This window comes from Portunus trituberculatus, chromosome 36 (assembly GCF_017591435.1).
Source record: "Portunus trituberculatus isolate SZX2019 chromosome 36, ASM1759143v1, whole genome shotgun sequence".
Classification (NCBI taxonomy): domain Eukaryota; kingdom Metazoa; phylum Arthropoda; class Malacostraca; order Decapoda; family Portunidae; genus Portunus; species Portunus trituberculatus.
Genome location: NC_059290.1, coordinates 9,616,425 through 9,627,934, shown reverse-complemented (window position 1 = coordinate 9,627,934; position 11,510 = coordinate 9,616,425). Strand labels below are relative to the sequence as shown.

General features: G+C 35.9%; 2 long non-coding RNA genes across 8 annotated transcripts in view; one reads left to right on the top strand and one right to left on the bottom strand.

Annotated features, from left to right (window-relative positions):
- LOC123513437 overlaps positions 1-11,186 on the bottom strand; it is a 19,019-nt gene extending 7,833 nt beyond the window's left edge. The window contains exon 1 of the long non-coding RNA XR_006677374.1: positions 11,050-11,186. This is a non-coding gene — a long non-coding RNA (uncharacterized LOC123513437). The remainder of the gene's footprint in view (positions 1-11,049) is intronic.
- LOC123513425 overlaps positions 1-11,510 on the top strand; it is a 62,055-nt gene that overhangs the window by 4,300 nt on the left and 46,245 nt on the right. For 5 of the 7 annotated variants that reach the window (XR_006677347.1, XR_006677338.1, XR_006677345.1 and 2 more), the window contains exon 3: positions 2,276-2,423. This is a non-coding gene — a long non-coding RNA (uncharacterized LOC123513425). Of the gene's footprint in view, positions 1-2,275; positions 2,424-4,957; positions 5,265-8,358; positions 8,415-11,510 lie in introns of those variants that run through there. The other 2 variants (XR_006677346.1, XR_006677341.1) reach the window with 2 other exon arrangements.

Sequence of the window (11,510 nt, the reverse complement as noted above, 5' to 3'; positions counted from 1 at the left end):
TATTTTGTGTGTTTTCAGTGTGTGTTAGATGTTTTAAGTATATTTTACTTATCTTGAGTGTGGTGTAGAGGGTGTTTGAATATATGGGTGTGTTCTGAGTGCGGTTAGGGAATTTTGAGTTGTTGTATGGTGTATTGAGTGTGTTTTAGTTTAGTTTTAAGGGTTTTAAGTGGTCTGTGCATGATATCTATCTTTGATAAGGTTGATATCAATGTAATCTGTCAATACATCCATCAAACCTCCCTTAAAAACCCGTGTGATTCTGATTTGTAAAGCGCTGAGGGCACATATTTTTGAGGGTTGGTTTTTGCGAGTGATTGAAATAGTAGTGTTGAAACAAGTGTCTTTTAGAAATACAACTTAGGCGACCACTGTTTTTCAAAGTCCACAGTTAGGAGGAAGTTTGTTCTTAAGAGTGTTTCTGTTTCTGCTTTTGATTTGCTAGATATCATGTTAATCTGTCAATAGATCATCAAACATCCCTGTAAAACTGGAGGGGTTTGGGTGTGTTTTTTTGGTTTTTGGGGGTGTTTGGGGTGAAAGGGTGTTTTTTGGGGTTTGGGTGTGTTTTTGTGGTGTTTGAGTGTTTTGGGGTTTTGGGGATATTTGGGTGTGTGTTTGGGGTATTTAGGTATGTTTTTTGGGGGGTTTTGAGTGTGTTTTGGGTGTGTTTAAGATGTGTTTGGGTGATGTTTGGATGTGTGTCTCATCTGCATGTTGAAACACTAGCAGGTGGTGTAACTTCATTTATTTATTTATTTTTTTCTTTCTTTCTTTCTTTCTTTTCAACAACCTCGGCCTTTTTCCCAACCTAACCTAATGTAGCACCCGATAACCACTCCCTCTCTCCCTGGCAGGTCCAAACACTCTGCACCAAACTATGATATCATATATATATATATATATATATATATATATATATATATATATATATATATATATATATATATATATATATTTTTTTTTTTTTTTTTTTTATGTATATTTATTTTTTTCCTCTTTTTTTCAATAATTCCCAGCCCATCCCAGCCTAACCTAGTGCAACAACCCCAGTACTATTCCCTCCCTTTCTTTTGCAGTTCCATTCATGTTTTTTTAATGTTTTTCCTAATATTTTTTCCTGTTTTCTCTTACATTTTCAACAATTTAAGGGCATACTGTGATCCAGATTTGAAACATTTATTTAAAAACAAAGTTATAAAATTTATGACTTGAAATTTTGAGGATATTGTAAGCTATAGGTTGTCTTTGAAGTATTTACCTTGTTGTATTGATATGATAATCCAAATATCTTACTTATGGGTTTTTAGGGGTTCAGATTTTCCTGTATAATCACTCCCAGATCTTTTTCCTCTTTAGTCTTCATTATTTTTTCCTCTCCCATCAAATAGTTCCTTACCGGTCTTCTCTTACTCTTTCCAAGTTCCATTACATGGTATTTGTTGACATTAAACTCCAATTTCCACTCCACTCATAAATCTTGTTTCTATCTTTCTGTAACAGCAAACAGTCCTCCCTGGTTTTGATAACTCTTAGCAGCTCTACATCATCACCAAACATATTAATAGAACTGATTACTGTAATGTGAATGTCGTTTACATAAATCTGAAACATAATGGGGGCTAACACTGACCCTTGTGGCACTCTGCTGGTTACTTAACCCCAAGATGAGTATGTATCTCTGATCACAGTTCTCATTTCCCTATCCTTCAAATAATCTCTTGTCCATTGGAGCACGGTTCCTCACAGTCCTCCTACGTTCTCTACTTCCCAAAATAGTCTTCCATGCGGGACTTTATCAAAAACCTTTTTTATATCCAGGTATACTGTGTCCATCATCCGTCTCTGCTTTCCAGTCCTTCTGTAACCCAGGAGTAGAAGCGTAATAAGTTTGATAAAAATGGCTTTATATGTGTGTGTGTGTGTGTGTGTGTGTGTGTGATTTACCTAGGTGTAGTTTTACCTAGGTGTAGTTTTCCAGGCTTTACGCTGGTGTGGCCCTGTTTCCATATCTACACTTATCCAATTTTTCTTTAAGCTCTGCACACTCGTTGCTAACACCACTTCTTCACCCAAACTGTTCCACGTCTCACACATCTTTGCGGAAACTATATCTTTTAACATCTCCCAGACATCTTCCCTTCCTCAGCTTTTTACTATGCGATCTTGTTGTTTGAATGTCATATTCTTCTCTCAGTCTAACCTAACCTTGTAATTTTATTTATTGATTTATTTATTTTAACTGACCTAATCTAACCTAACCAAACATTTGCAGGTCCGCAGAAAACGACACGCTGATTTATTTGAAGTCAAGGATGGAGATTAAAACGGCCTTTAAAAACACCACACCCGTTTTGTCCACCGCCATCACCACCTTCTCCCAGATCAAGGAAGTGTATTACGGACTCACACAAAAGGAAGAGGTGCGAGTGAGTGTGTTTGGATGCATTTGTGTGTGTTTTGTGTCTGTTTGGGTGTGTTTTGAGTGTGTTTGGTGTGTTTTGGGGTTCTTGGGAGCATTTGGGATGTGTTTTGAGGTGCTTTGGATGTGTTTTGAGTGTGTTTAGATGTGTTTTGGTATGTTTGGATATATTCAGGTGTGTTTGAGTGTGTTTGGGAGTGTGTTTCATGTGTTTTGGTATGTTTGGGTATATTGAGGTGTCTTTGGGTGTGTTTGAGTCTGTTTGGGTGTGTTTTGAGTGTGTTTGGGTGTGTTTGAGTATGTGTAAGACTAGAAATCATGGCAGGAAGATTAGAAAACAAGGCTGCAGGTTAGATATAAGAAAATATTTCTTTAGTCATAGGGTGGTAGACTTCTGGAATGCATTGCCAGAGAGGGTTGTAAATAGCACTAGTTTGACAATGTTTAAAAACAGATTAGATAAGCACTTAAATTTATTAGATTTAGTTATGTATAGTGCTGCATGATAGTTTTTATAAGAAATTTACTATAGTTAAACAAGACATGGGGATCACAGATTGTAGAGGAATTCGCTGCAGGACTTAGCCCTGTTAATGGGCCAAATATTTAGAATTAGTATATAATGTATTGTGTACTTGTAAGTGTATCTTTAAGTACTGATGACGAGGTCGCTGTGCGACTGATACAGGATAAAGTAGATGGGCCCTGGTGGCCCTAATATTTATGTTATGTTATGTTAATTTATGTTAAGTTAATAGAACTATCAGATTACCCTTAAAAACCTGTGTAACTGAAACAATAGTCTTTTGAAAATATAGGTTATATGGCCACCGAGGTGAGACTACCCTTAAAAACCCGAGTGACTGAAATTAGAATCTTTTTAAAATATAGGGTATGTTGCCACAATTTTCAAAGCCCACAGATATGACAAGCCTCTTTCGTAAGAGTTTTTGTGCTGTTGATAGAGAAGATATCATACTAATCTGTCAATAGGGCCATTAAACTACCCTTCAAAACCTGTGAGACTGAAATTAGAATCTTTTTAAAATATAGGGTATGTTGCCACAATTTTCAAAGCCCACAGATAGGACAAGCCTTTTTCGTAAGAGTTTTTGTGCTGTTGATAGAGAAGATATCATACTAATCTGTCAATAGGACCATTAAACTACCCTTCAAAACCTGTGAGACTGAAATTAGTGTCTTTTGAAATATATGTTTTATTACTAGTCATTGGCAGATGAGAGCACCATAAGGTAGTGGTCCCACCATTTTGTTTATTCCTACTTTCAGTATACTAGTATTAGGCACATAATAGCACCATATTGCAGAGGGCAACATGACAGTATACTAGAGTTTATTCACTGATGGTGGGTTCCTGAGTCACACAGGTGTGTAGGTGAGGGAGTACAAAATGGGAAACATTTCCAAAGTTCAGTTATTAACAGAATACCTATAGCTATATGTTATGTGGTGCATGCATAACACTCACAGCTGTGACCTGCAAAGCTTCACTATTATTTGTGTGTGTTCACACTGTTGTTAGTGGTTTACACTTATATCCCTCCTTCATCACCCTCCATCTCGGTCTCTGGCTGTGTGGAACCATTCTTTCATAATGACTTCGACAGAGGCTGCTGCTGTTTTATGCCTATAGTCTGGATGCTTGCACACACACTTTCTTAGAAAAAAAAAAAAAAAAAAAAAAATTAGTCAATTTCTATTTACCTCTTCATTAAATATGGTCACAGTTTCCAAAAACTTGAACATTTGGTTGCATGACCAACACTTTACTATTGCACTACCATCTATACAAGACTTATATTGTAAAGACATTATATAGATATCACTGATATGTTACATGAAACAAACAGCACTCAAACATTTTACTTGAGTGGGAAAGGAGTGCTAGAACAAGCAAGGAGAGAATGTATGGACAGAGGGAGGTGGAGGCTCTTCTGCCATAGCCACCCGTTATGGGACACTCCTGCAGAGAGTGAGGCATAAGAGAATAGAATAGAGAAATAGATTCAAACAAATTGAACTACTATACTTACTGATAATGGTATCCTGCAACTTCAAGATGGTAAAAACTGTGTTTCTCTCCTTTGCCACAGCAGTTGTATTGCACAGCCAAGGAGTTTGTCACAGCATACCTAAGAATGCACTTTATTGTGTCTTGCAGGTTAGCACCCCTATCACACAAAAATGTGCAATCTGAAATGGAAAAGAAAAATCTGATACCAAATCTAACACACACAATCATTCACAAATAATCACCACTCCAATGCTTACCATAAACTAATTTGAAGTAATATCCCACTCAATTCAAAACTCAAGAAAACTGCTTGTTCAGCTTTATATTCACCCTCGCGTTGGATTTGGTAAATTGAGGTTGTTATTTAAGCCTCTTTATCACTGCAATAAAGTACTAAGCATTAACCTGAACCACGTGACTCCTATACTGATCTCCGTTAATAATGAAATACTAGCTTTGATAAGCACACCACACTAACTCCCTCCTTCTCCTCTTTACAGGCGAGTACCCGTATCACAGGTCACACCGTGGGACTGACACCGCTGCAGCAACCCTTCGGAATAAAGTCAAGTACAAATTACGGTTTGCTAGGCGTTAGGTGTTAGGCATAGGGCGATAGGCGGCGCGGCTAACCATTCTCTTCCAGGTACATGTTAATTATCTAGTCTTCTTCAGTAATGCCCTGGTTACTTTTGGCTAAAATAAGCGTCTTGTGTGTGTGTGTGTGTGTGTGTGTGTGTGTGTGTGTGTGTATATGTATTTACCTAGTTGTAGTTTTACAGGGCCTGGGATTTATGTTCGTGTGGCCCCGTCTCCATATCTTCACTTATCCAATCTTACTTTAAAAGTATGCACACTCGTTGCAGACACTACTTCTTCATTTAAACTGTTCCACGTCTCAATACATCTTTGCGGGAAACTATATTTTTTAACATCTCTCAGACGTGTGTGTGTGTGTGTGTGTGTGTGTGTGTGTGTGTGTGTGTGTGTGTGTGTGTGTGTGAGTGTGTGTAAGTAAGATTACTATTTTTTTTTTTACAGGTCTAATTAATACTTATTTCTTACAGGTCAAACTAATATCTCTCCTTTTCTCTGGCAGGACAAACTAATCTTTTAAGTTCTTTAAACATATAGTGTTATTCATGCGTTTTTCCTGTTTTTTGTTTTAGTGCGAAAAAAAAAAATGCTTTTTCCCTCTTTCTTTGGTTTCTCTCTATATATATGCTTTGTTTTCATCAATTTTATTGTTCTGAGGCATAAAAATGTAAAATGACTTGAATATAAAAAAATTTTCAATCGATAATTTTTTTTTCATAAAACACCTGAAAAACATAAATAAGACATTATAAGAAATATAATGTTTTGCCTGCTTTTCTGAGTTTTGGTGCATAAAATGCTGGAAAACACCAAAATAACCTGTTTTTGACATAGTATATCAGTTCCTTAAACAAATATTGTTTAATCATGCGTTTTGCCTGCATTTCTGTGTTTTGGTGAAAAAAAGCTGAAAACTACTAAACTAACAAGTTTTTCATACTTTTCTTTGGTTGTCTCTATATTGGCTTTTCATGAATTTTATCATTTTGAAGCATAAAAATGTAAAATGACTTGAATATACAAAACTTTTAATTGAGGTAGCCTTTTTTTTTTTTTTTTTTTTTTTTTTTTTTTTTTTTTTCTTTCATAAAACACCTTAAAAACACATAAATAAGACGTTTTAACAAATATAGTGTTTTTGCCTGCTTTTCTGTGTTTTGGTGCAAAAAACAGCTGAAAACTCCTGAAATAACACTTTGTTCCTCTTTCTTTGGTCTCTCTTTATTGCCTTGTTTTCATCAAGTTTATCGTTCTGAGGCATAAAAATGTAAAATGACCTCAATATACAAAAATTTTCAATCGATAGTTTTTTTTTTTTTTTTTTCACCTTAAAAACATAAATAAGACATTATAAGAAATATAGTGTTATGCCTGCATTTCTGAGTTTTGGTGCATAAAATGCTGGAAAACACCAAAATAACCCATTGTTGACATATTTCAGTTCCTTAAACAAATATTGTTTAATCATGCGTTTTGCCTGCATTTCTGTATTTTGGTGAAAAAAAAAGCTGGAAACTACTAAACTTAACAAGTTTTTCTTACTTTTTCTTTGGTTGTCTCTATATTGGCTTTTCATGAATTTTATCATTTTGAAGCATAAAAATGTAAAATGACTTGAATATACAAAACTTTCAATGGAGATAGTCTTTTTTCATAAAACACCTTGAAAACACATAAATAAGAAGTTTCAATAAATATAGTGTTTTATCTGCATTTCTGAGTTTTAGTGCATAATATGCTGGAAAACAATATAATAACCCATTTTTGACATACTTGAGTTCCTTAAACAAATAATGTGTAATCATGCGTTTTGCCTGCATTTTTGTGTTTTGGTGCGAAAACAAGCCGATATAGAGAAACGAAAGAAAAGTAAGAAACACGTGTTATTTTACTAATTTTCATCTTGTTTTGCACGAAAACACAGAAATGCAGACAAAACGCATGATTACACATTATTTGTTTAAGGAACAGAAATATGTCAAAAAATGGGTTATTAAGGTATTTTTGATCATTTTATGCACCAAAACTCAGAAATGCACGCAAAAGACTATATTTCTTTAAACATCTTATTTATGTGCTATTAAGATGTTTTATGAAAAAAAAACTCGATTGGAAATTTTGTATATTGAATTCATATTACATTGTTACCTATGTCTCAAAATGATAAGATTGATGAAATCAAGCCAATATAGAGAAACGAAAGTAAAAGTAAGAAAAATGTATTATTTTAGTAGTTTTCAGCTTTTTTTGCACCAAAACACAGAAATGCAGGCAAAAACGAATGATTACACAATATTTGTTTAAGGAACAGAAGTATGTCAAAAATGGGTTATATTGGTGTATTCCAGCATTTTATACACCAAAAACTTAGAAATGCAGGCAAAACACTATATTTGTTAAAATATCTTATTTATATGTGTTTTTAAGGTGTTTTATGAAAAACAAATTTTTTATTTATTTATTTTTTTTCTCATAAAACACCTTAAAAACAGATAAATAAGACATTTTTTAACAAATATAGTGTTGAATTCCATTTCCCAATTTTTACTCCATTCCCAGATCTTATTTAGGTCTTCTTGCAGATTTCGCAATCCTCTTTTCGCTTTATAACTCCGCAGTTTCGTATCATCTGCAAACAGATTTATGTAGCTGTTCACTCCTTCTGGCATGTCGTTAATATAAGTGTGTGTTTATGTGTTTGTGTATTTACCTAGTTGTAGTTTTACAGGGCCTGGGCTTTACGCTAGTGTGGCCCCGTCTCGACATCTACACTTATCCAATTTTTCTTTCAAACTATGCACACTCGTTGCTGACACCACTTCTTCACCCAAACTGTTCCACGTCCCAACACATCTTTGCAGGAAACTATATTTTTTTTAACATCTCTCGGACATCTTCCCCTTCCTCGGCTTTTTACGATGCGATCTTGTTGTTTGAATGTCATATTCTTCTCTCAGTCTAACCTAACCTTGTAATTTTATTGATTTATTTATTTATTTTTAACTAACCTAATAAAACCTAACCAAATATTTGCAGGTCCGCAGAAAACGACACGCCGATTTATTTGAAGTCACCACACCCATTTTGTCCACCGCCATCACCAGCACCAGGTCTTCCTTGTCTATTTTTTTAGTGCCATTGACTATCTTGTACATTGTTATTAGGTTCCCTCATTCTCTTCTATCTTGTAAGATTGGCAGTCCCATTTCCTTCAGCCATTCTTTGTATATTAGGTCCTTTAGTTCTGGCATCATCTTTTTAGCAATCTTCTGTATCTGTTCTAATCTTCTTATATCCTTTTCAGAACTCGTGGAGACCACACCACAGCTGCATATTCCAGCCTTGGGCGTATCATGCTTGTGATGATTTTTTTCATCATATCTTTGTCCATGAATTGAAATGTCATTCTTATATTTGTCAACATTTTACATGATAATCCAAATATCTTGCTTATGTGTTTTTTGGGTTCAGATTTTCCTGTATAATCACTCCCAGATCTTTTTCCTCTTTAGTCTTCATTATTTGTTCCTTATCCATCAGGTAGTTCCATACTGGTCTTCTCTTACTCTTTCTTAGTTCCATTACATGACATTTCTTGGCATTAAACTCCAATTTCCACTTCCTGCTCCATTCATAGATCTTGTTTATATCTTCCTGTTGTAACAGCAAAACGTCCTCCCTGGTTTTGATAACTCTTAGCAGCTTTGCATCATCAGCAAATAGATTAATATAACTGTTTACCCCATTGTGAATGTCGTTTACATAAATCTGGAACATAATGGGGGCTAACACTGACCCTTGTTGCATTCTGCTGGTTACTTAACCTCAAGTTGAGTATGTATCTATGATCACAGTTCTCATTTCCCTGTCCTTCAAATAATCCCTTATCCATTCTGATAAGGTTCCTTGCAATCCTCCTATGTTCTCTAGTTTCTAAAGTAATCTTTCATGAGGGACTTTATCAAAAGCTTTTTTCATGTCCAGGTATACTGTGTCCACCATCCGTCTCTGCTTTCCAGTCCTTCTGTAACTCTCGAGTGGAAGCTTAATAAGTTTGATACACATGACCGTCTTGTCCTGAACCCAAATTGTCTGTTCTATATGACTTTTCTTCTTCCAGATGTTTAACCCATTTTTCTTTGATAATTATTTGACACAACTTCCCCAAAATGCTTGTAAGTGACGCTGGTCTGTAGTTTAGTGGTTCAGTTGCCTTTCGTTCTTTAAATATCGGTATTACCTTGGCTGTCTTCCATTCTAGTGGAACTTTCACTTCATTTAGTGAACTTGTAATTATTTCCCAAATTGGTGTGTGTGTGTGTGTGTGTGTGTGTGTGTGTGTGTGTGTGTGTGTGTGTGTGTGTGTGGGTGTGTGTGTGTATTTACCTAGTTGTATTTTACGGGAGGGGAGCCTATGGTGGTGTTGTCGCATCTCTGTATCTCACAGTGTCTAATTTTGTGTTCAAGTGGTGGTGGTGGTGGTGGTGGACTTTGCACACACCACCTCTCTGTCCAGTCTGTTCCATATATCTATCACTCTCTCTGTCTTCAGTCTCTTTCTCACCGTTGAAATGTTGCATCCCTTTCTATATTTTATCGCTATTTTCATGGTAACTGTTCTACTGATCTTGCTAACTACATGCCTCCCTTCCTCCTGTGGCCACGCTGCACAAGGCTTTCTTCTTCCTCTCATTCCTATTCTGTCCAACTCGCTAATGCAAGAGTTAATCAGTACGCTCAATCATTCATCCCTTTCACTAGTAAACTCTGGAACTCCCTCCCTGCATCTGTATTTCCGAATTCCTGTAACTTGTCTTCTTTTAAGAGGGAGGTATCGAGGCATTTGCTCCCCTAATTCTGGCTGACGGTTTTGGCACTTTTTGAACTTTTTGGAGAGCCAGCGCTCAAGTGGGCCTTTTTCTAACTTTCTCTCTTTTTTTGCCCTTGGCTGGCCCTCTTCCCTACATTAAAAAAAAAAAAAAAAAAAAAAAAAAAAAAAAAAAAGCTGTTTTTCTTGAAGTCTCTTCTGTAGTTCTTTTGTGAGTTTTAGTCTATGTCCTCTTGTGTCCCTTGTGTCCCTCTTCAGCAGGTCCATCCTATCAGGAAGCTCCATATTATTCATTATTCTGTAGATGGTCGACAGGTCGCCTCTTTCTCTTCTCTGCTCCAGTGTTGGTCAGTCCAGTCTCTTTTCATACGTAAGAGCCGACGAGGTTGGGGCCAGTTTGGTGGCCGCTCTTTGTAGCCTTTCAATTTTGGTGATATTCTTCCTGGTGTGAGTTGACCACAGTACTGCTGCATACTCCAGTCGTGGTCTAATCAAGGATGCCAATAACTTTTTCACCATATCTTCATCAATATATGTGAATGCAATTGTAATATTTCTCAGTAAGTTGTAGGTCTCACCAACAATTTGATTGATATGTTTACTGGGGGACATTTCCTTTGTTATGAGAACTCCCAGGTCCTTTTCACTTTCCACCTTCTTAATCTTCTCTTCTCCAAGTTTGTATTGTCTTGTTATCCTATTTTTGCTCTTCTCAAATTCCATTATGCTACATTTGTTAATGTTGAATTCCATCTCCCATCTTTTCCTCCATTCCCATAGTCAGTTATCTAAGTCCTGCTGTAGAGTTCCACCATCATCGTGCGAGCCAACTTTCTTCAAAAGTTTTGTGTCGTCTGCAAAGAAACTCGTGAAGCTTTAATTTGTGTATGGGTGACTTTTGACGTGCTGGAATGCATTCCTTACTATTACATGTTGTAATGGGTTCGGCATACGGTAATTTTGATTTACGCTAAGGTTTTCAGGAACGCACGTGTACCGTATAACAAGGACTTACTGTATATTGTTATGATATTGTATTTTTGATTGATTGATTTCAGCTTCAATATGGCCTGTGAAGGAAAAGGTTTGTAATCTATTTTCTGTATAGCATGTTTATTGTTAAGTCCTCGTTTGTTAGTGTGTCGTGCATGAATACCTTTTTTCGACCTAACAATTAGTCGTATGTTGTATCTATGGTGGTGTTTGCTTGATTTAGGTTGAACCAATACTAAAGTGTGCTTATTGTGTTGTACAGTTTTGTGCATGAGAAGTGAATGTTATTACCTTGAGGTTTTCCTATTACACTTGTGTGTAGTTTGTATTGCTTTGCTTTACATTGTTTTTGCTTTGCCTCACTGATTATATTCATATCCTTGACCAAATATACTTTATTGCCAGTCTAACTGGTTTTCATGAATGGAAAGACAATGGTATGATTTTTTTTCCTGAATTGAAACATGTTTGTTTGCATTGATGTAGGATACCTAGCTATGTGTTAAAATGCCTAATGTATATTTGACTTGCTTGTGTGACGTCTCTGCTTGATGTGATCAACTATGTAGCTTTTGTCTGCATGTACACCAATTTACTTTTCTCTATATATACCTTACTTCTTTTGCTTGTTACAT